We start from the raw sequence: 8062 nt of genomic DNA, 5'->3' as shown, positions 1-8062 counted from the left end.
ACATGACATCCCGTAGGTCATTCAACCAAATATACTATTTGAAATGCTTGAACCTATTCTTATTAAATTATACGACATTCTGAAGTTATCGGAATTACCAAAAGTTCTATGAATAAGGGTGTTAATTAAGCGCGTATGTTTACGTTTTAAAATTACCTCCGACGTTTCGAAGACGGCCGTTGTCCCCGTGGTATCAAAATAAGACCCTCTTCGAAGCAAGGATACAAGATTAAGTCCCGACAAAAAAAGTGTGACAATCGTGAAAGTTTAAACAGTGAACTGGAGTATACCCTACGCTATTTTATTGTTAATAAAAATAACGTTAACAGCAGTAAATTGTGTCATTGAACGTAGAATAATAGAACATTAATTTGAAGAAAAAGATTTCCCATCACAAAGATTGTTAACGTACACTTTCATTTTTATTTTTATTAATTATCTGCACGGATATGATGGTCGTTCTTGTCTACGTGACAGCGTGACAAAACGGTATCAGTCACTGTCTATCCCGCGGCGTTAAAAAGTAACAGTTATTTTATCACGTCGATAAACGTGGATAAAGCCATCTATAATATGCCGGCTGGTCTAGTAGAGATACGCTCTAGGTATAATACAAAAAAGGTGGGTCATTCGAACCCTTACCCGCTTATTCATAAAACTTTATGGACCTGACTTAGTTAAATTATGTTATAGTATGAATTATCTCAGATGATTTTTTCGAGTTCGGGTGCTAATCCGTTACAAAAGCCTTTGTTTCTTTTAAGAGCGGTCTACAGCTCGTGCCAAAGCAACCATGTCGTTTAAAAGGCAACTATTGTGATAGTATTAAGGTTCAAATTCATACGACAGCTTGTCCAGAGAACAATTAGGGTGGTCTTGTTTTTTGAGATAACAAAAACGTGTTATCTCCGAACGGGCTGATTCAAGAATTTGAACCATATAATTAGAATGGTAAATTTGCTTTTTAAATGGGTTTGTTCCCGTTACTTACGTCGGGGCTATTAGCAGTAAGCATTATAACCACTGCATAAAGGAAACAATATCTTTTGTTTAACAGATTAGGGTCCGAGCCCGAATAAATCACCTGAGATTATTTATACTATATATCCCTTTCTTACAAATACATAACTCAAAATGACAGATAAGGACAAACGATTATTACTTTATTAGCTATTTGAGGTTTGTAGCGCGTTTATGAATAAGGGGGTTAATAATCATTAGAGGTGTATTTTGTAGCCTGTGCCCAGCAGTGGGACGTATATAGGCTGAATTATTATTATTATATTATTTTTAGTAGGGTAATCTTCAACAAATGCTCTACGAAATATGTAGAAAATCTAAAGTGGAGTAGAAATCGATCAATCAAATGCGGGAAGCGCTTGCGCAATACAGACGAGCCGCCGCGCCGGGACGCACCACCGTATACATATTAATGCGTTTGCCGTGTATTTGCTTATTACGAATCATCTGAATGTTATTAGGTATATCAGGAGCTGTATACTGATTTTAATTACAATATTTAAGAAAGCTAGTTGTTTCTGAAAGTTTAATATATTTTTATTACTATAATCGATTCAATATCTTCTTGGCTGTGAAAACATTCAAAGGCTTTTGTACCTTATCCCTTCAAGTGACGGTCAACCCGTTAATGGTCTGATAGAAAAGCAGTAAACTGGCGGCCCACCACTTACGGGTCGATGCGAAAACCAGTAAACTGTCGGCCACCAGTGTGTGGTTAATGAGGTGTTGCCGTATTTAGAGATGAAATTGAGCGCATTTAAGTATAGTTACGCTCTTCTAGCGCCCAAAATTAGGTAGCGAGTTAGACAAGGATAGCATACCGTAAGAAACACAAACACACTTGATATAAAATTTGTTGGCCATTCATTCGGGAACGACCGCCTAGTCCAAGTTCAGTCGTGATTTTTTAGATGTTGTTTTGTAAAATAAATAAGTTGTATTTTTAATTAAATAGCAATCACCTCCAATCATCAATTGACCACTTGACTACTTTTCACGTTTTCGCTGGCGCCACTTGAAGGGTTATACCAACTAATGACGTTTTCTCACAATAATAATTATGTTAACGTTAGTATAATACATGTCAATTCTAACCTTAATGACACTTTCTACAACGACCGGTTCCAACAAGGGCATTAACTTATCACCTCATTGGCAATTAACGATCACTGGAGAAATAACTGATCAATTGACTAATTTAAACAGGGCTGGTTTAGAAATACTGTTATATCATAAATACTCATCATGCGATAAGTATTTCCAGATTGTTACACTTATGGTTAACGTACAATAGGTATATGACAATATAAAAACATCGCGATAATTCTTAATTTTAATTAATTTATGGACACTTATACACAGTTAAAGCGGCAATATAATAAATCACAAAAAAAGGGAAACGTAAAACCACTATGTCGAACCTAAAACTAGTTTGTCAGTTTGTATGCGTTTTCCATACCGTGAAAGTGTGAAAGAATTTCCATAGTTAATTTTACGAGTCGTGACATGGCGGCGTGCCTCGTTATTAATGTTAATGTTTAATTACTATGTAAGAGCGATTTCCACTGATTTACTTTTTCATTAGCTTAGCAAACACTTGTGTATAGGGAACATAAAATATTTGTACTGCTATATGGAGTACCTAGCTAAAATATACTATACCAGAATTGTGTTAACTTACATTTTTGTTAAGTACATGTTGGCCCAAATATACTCGTACCATCGCATAAGGACTACCAATGTACAATTAAGAGTGTAGCTATTTGTACATTGTCAAAAATCTTCAATATATAAATTATTTTTAAAATTATCGTTTCGTTTTAGTTTAATGATTACAGTTATAATTTTTATTAGGTATAATTATTTGACAATGTTAGTATTTGATAGCCCACGCAGTGGAAGTGTTACTTTAAACGTCAAACTTCTATGAAATTATGACGTATAAATGACACTTGCACTGCGGGGGCTATCAACCGTTAGTATTTATATGTTATTTCATGTTATACGTATAGGTACACATGTTTGTTACCTCATCTGTTGTTAAATGTGTAAGTAGAGCTGAACGGCTTTAACCAAGTTATTTTACGAATGTTAAATATTTAAGGTTCTTAATTCTTACCTGGGGCCCGGGGGTCTAGCCAAGATGACAATCGTTGGTAGAAAGCGCCAATCGAAATTTAAATAATGTTTGGAAATAGTCACGTGACTTTTCGTACTATCTGGGCTATAACCGCGAAAATCGAAGTTCGCAAATTGCGGGGATCTTTCTCTTTTACTCCAATGAAGGCGTAATTAGAGTGACAGAGAAAAATCCCCGCAATTTGCGAACTTCGATTTTCGCGGTTATAGCCCTGTCATCCCGATACATTTTTTTCTTTTCGTTCGGCGATTGTCGATGTACGATTGTCTCCTAGCCCCGTAGACAACAATACCAATCGCTAACTCTCCGTAGCGAACGAAACGCAACTGTCACTGTCACAATAATATGGAAGAGTGATAGAGAGACACAAAGTGACTCGATGGCGAAGCGCAAGCGATCGTCACCTTGGCTAGGCAGTCTGAATATACCCTATCTGGTAAAGTAACATTTCTTTAAGTTAGTTAAAACCACAATATCTGTCGTAAATATAATCTTGTCAGTAGAAAAAGGCGGCAAATTTGAAAAATGTAGACGCGAAGGGATATTATCGTACCATAGAAATTTTGAATTTCGCGCGTTTTTCTACTTACAAGGTTTGCTTGACCATCTATATGTAAAATGGAAAACTAAAGTATGACTAAGCCCATCGCTCAATTATGCAAATGAAGTAACTTCTCCGACAAGTTTGCGTAAATTTTGCATAAGCAATTGATCCATTCGGAGCCGGATTTGCCCAACAAGGTTATACTAAAAAATGTAAAAAAATTTTTTTTTTACATTTTCGTGATTTTTGGTAGGTTAGAAACGACTGGTTATGTGTCAAATAGAGGTAATAAATTTACACTAACATAAATTAATTATCCCCGATTCTTCACTGCCATTGAGTTAGGTAGGTATGTAAAAATTAAATTCGCAATTCAAAAATATGGTTGAAATAGGTATATAAAAGTACTGTAGAGTACAGAAGTCACAGAGAGTACAGGAGTTTTATGGTAAAATAAATTTCCAATTTTTTCGTGTTTTTTCAATTACTTTATTTGGGATGTTGTGCTCAATCTTTAATCGTCTGGATGTTTTCATATTAACTGATCACGATCGTTTCTGAATTTCAAAATTGGTCCAAAAGAGACTTCCTTGTTTAATTTGTTAAAAATACCGCATTCGATTCGTTTACTACAACGACGACAATAAAATGAACACATAAAAAATCAAAAGTCTGAAGTTTTGTATAAGTACCTAAATTACCCATTATGTCAATAATCTCATTAAATTTGAGTACCTAATAAAGTTACGCTATAATTTACTGAAATCTTTTTCACTTACCAATCAATTAAATCAACAAATCCTCTTATCACAAAATCACTTACACAATAAAAAACACAACAAAAAACCACTTCAAAAAATCACCGAATCAATTTCAAACGAACATCCAATTCGCAACCTTACTCCCTTCACAACACGGTCGTACACGGTTGTCGCGAAAGATGCGCAAGCGATCAACGCGTCTGACAGCCGACGCACGCGCCGAAGTTTTGCGCACCTGTGTCGCTCGATGGCCAAGTGGGTGACGGTGGCGGGCCTGGCTTGGTTATAAAAAAGTTTTTGCCAAAAATTTCATTTTTGGTACAAGCTTTTATCGCTGACTGTACTTTTCTTATGACAGACAACTAATACTCATCGAGACAATTCTAAAAAACCCTAACACAATTAGGTTGCGTTGTTTCATAACAGAGTTCCTATGGCCACCTCCTGTCTCCATCATCAGGTCAGCTCGATGGTACCATAATATTGCATTGTCATCCGATTTATAAGTAAAGCACATTTCAGCTCAATCGGAAACCGGGAAGTGGATCAAATTTAACTTGCAAGATTTGATTACAGACCGACTGACAGACAGAGAGACAACGGTCAGGTAAAACTAAATAAAAGTTTGTAATAATAAAAATTGCGATCAATATGCCCTTTGGTTCAATAAACTTAATGTTTTGGTCATATAACTTAATATAACTGTTGTTTCCATAAAGGGTTCCACCCACACGTATTTTTCTGTCTTGTCTGAGATCTTTACTAGCAAATAAGGTTTAATGACAGGTAAAATGTCATCGAACAATAATAATTATAATAAAAATTCTATCTTAATGGCACCAAGCTTGAGACATTTTTAACAGAAATTTAAAAGTATTTTTGACATTTCACTGATAACAGTAAAATTTCTTCTGACACCCGCATTAAAGGGACCCACTGAATACCAGTTCCCGGACGATATCTGCCTGTCAGTTAAACGCAAAATTTGACAGCTCCGAACAACTGACAGGCCGATATCGTCCGGCGGACTGGTAATCAGTGGGCCCCTTAAAAGTTGAATGTCCTATTTGTCTTTTATATTCGACGTGTTAAAAGATACGGCAATTTGTTTCGATATTATTGACAAATTAAAACAATTTATTTTCTCCTGTCATGGACAGTATAGCGCCATTTTTTTTAAACAGGCTGACGTCAAACTTAAGCAAATCTTATCTCTCATTATGGTGGTGTTGCCAGTGTTTAAAAACTGTTGTTAAATACTTTAAAATCAATTTTACAGGATTTGTTAATGTAATAAATAGGGGTATACTATGCGTAGCTAATGGATGTTAGAAGAAGCTCATACAAAGCCACAATGAAAGTTAAACGTAACCTCAGAAACGCTACAATTAAGATACTTTCAAATATTCGCAACGGGATCAATCATTCCGCTGTGGAATTCATAGATCGTTAATAATATGTCATAGAACTTTCATTTTTACTCACTATACGGTATTCAAAGTTAAGCAAGAAGTAAGTGACTGCTTGTTAGCCATATCGGGTTTGATCAACGAGACATGTCAAATAAAGTGCGGTAAATTGACTTGAAAATAAAGTTGCTATGAAAAAAAGTGACAGTTTTTTTTTGTTTTAATTGGCCCACAGATTACCAGTTCGGTGGACGATATCAGCCTGCCAGTTGTTCGGAGCTGTCAAATTTTGCAAACAAGACTTTCGCGCTTTAAAGTACAAGTTAAAATGAAATTGCCCGTGTGTACTCTGATAGGATAGATAATGGCATTAAGTAAGTACATGCACTAATCCAACCTTGGGCAACTTGGCCAAACGCCCACGCGCCAAAAATCAGATGTACATCTTTGCATTCACGCGACAATTGATATTGATCCTTATACTGTCTTTATTAGGAGTTATTTTACCAAAAACGGTTGTTCATTATTCAATTAACAAGTTTGTTTTATCGTATAATAGGATAGTCTGGCATAGAATTAGGATTAAATTTCTAGCCATGTAGGTAATAAATAGTTTAATGTCAGTTATTTAAGTCCCCAAACCAAGTTAGTTAATTTTATATCGGAAATTGTCAATATATTTTTATATGTTATTATAATTTTACAAGTTCTTACTCTTTTCTTTCTGGTTTCCCGCGACAAAAAAAGTAAACTAAAAAATCATGTCCAAGGTATCTCAGACATGTGATTTCTAGGCCATAAGACCGTCTGTTTATAGGTACTAGGATTTAATTTTTAAAAATACGTTAATTATTTTTTATATCGAGATATTTAATAACTAGAATAAGGTATGAGCGTTTTCAGAAATAAATATCGAAAACCCGATTCTCACAGATCCCGGTGTTTTTGGGTTCTTTCAACTCAGAATCACTAGCATATTCAATTCTGATGATAAAATAAAATGTCCCAAAAATTTGTATGAAAATTGTGCATTCCAGTTCCACTACGTCACGCACATACAAGTGAAAAAAAAATTCATACTAAAACGTGACGTAATGGAATGGACATTTTGGGACATCTTTTTTTAATGCTGGGATGGAGAATGCTGTCGATTCTGAGTAGAATGAGCCCAAGAACGTCTAGATGTGAAAGAATCAGGTTTTCAATATTTATTTCTGAAAACGCCCTTACATGTTATATTAAAAAGCGTTTTTTGTGAACCATATCAATTTAAATATCCCAGTTAATGTAGTGAAAAATTATCTGGCTGTGCTTATAAGAATAATTATAGAAAATTATCTGTTAGAAAAATAAACAGTAAATATATATAATCATACTCAATATATATATAATCAATAATAATAATTTTGAAAATCCTAGGTATGCGTTAACTTCTGCTGCACCTAAAAAATCACGTATTTAAATAAAACTTAATCCGTTTTCAAAAAGGTTCGGCTCTTTCGGTGAGGTCATGAGTTGGACATTAAATGAATACGTTATGGACGTCGCGATTTTATGTCTTTGGGAGTGCCTGGCCAAATAAAGACATGATTTAAAGAAAAATGTCACGGACATTTGCATCCTGCACGTGAATAAACTTAAAAGGCTTTAACTACGTACCTGCTCATAACAATTTCATGAAAATTATAGGCATAAACAACAATATTATGTATACTTACCTATACTACAATAAAGTATGTATGTATGTATGTATTTACTTTATTTTACATAGAAATAAAAAATGTTTTATAATGTTTTATTCATTCTAAGTCAGGAAGTTGAAGATTAATAAATATTTATCTGTAAATAGGTACATAATTTTGATGTCCTACAGGTAACCCAAAAATACTACAAATAATTTTTAGGAATATTTTTCTCACATATATTTTACAAAATGTCATATAAATTAAAAGTTCACTCACGTATCTAAACTAACGTATAATACTTAATATACTCATCTAGCTTTGGTACAGTCGCCATCATATATATCGGAGCGGCCGAGGTGCTCACAAATATCTGAGCACGGCAGCAAGGCGTTAGAGTGCGTGTTCAGATACTGTGAACACCTTGGCCGCTCCGATATATCTGATGGCGACTGTACAAAACGTAAATATTTGTTAAAAATATCAACAACTACCGACCCGCCCCG

This window comes from Cydia fagiglandana, chromosome 3 (genome assembly GCF_963556715.1).
Source record: "Cydia fagiglandana chromosome 3, ilCydFagi1.1, whole genome shotgun sequence".
Taxonomy (NCBI): Eukaryota; Metazoa; Arthropoda; class Insecta; order Lepidoptera; family Tortricidae; genus Cydia; species Cydia fagiglandana.
The sequence above is the reverse complement of the archived record's forward strand: the minus strand, read 5'-3'. Positions refer to the sequence as shown.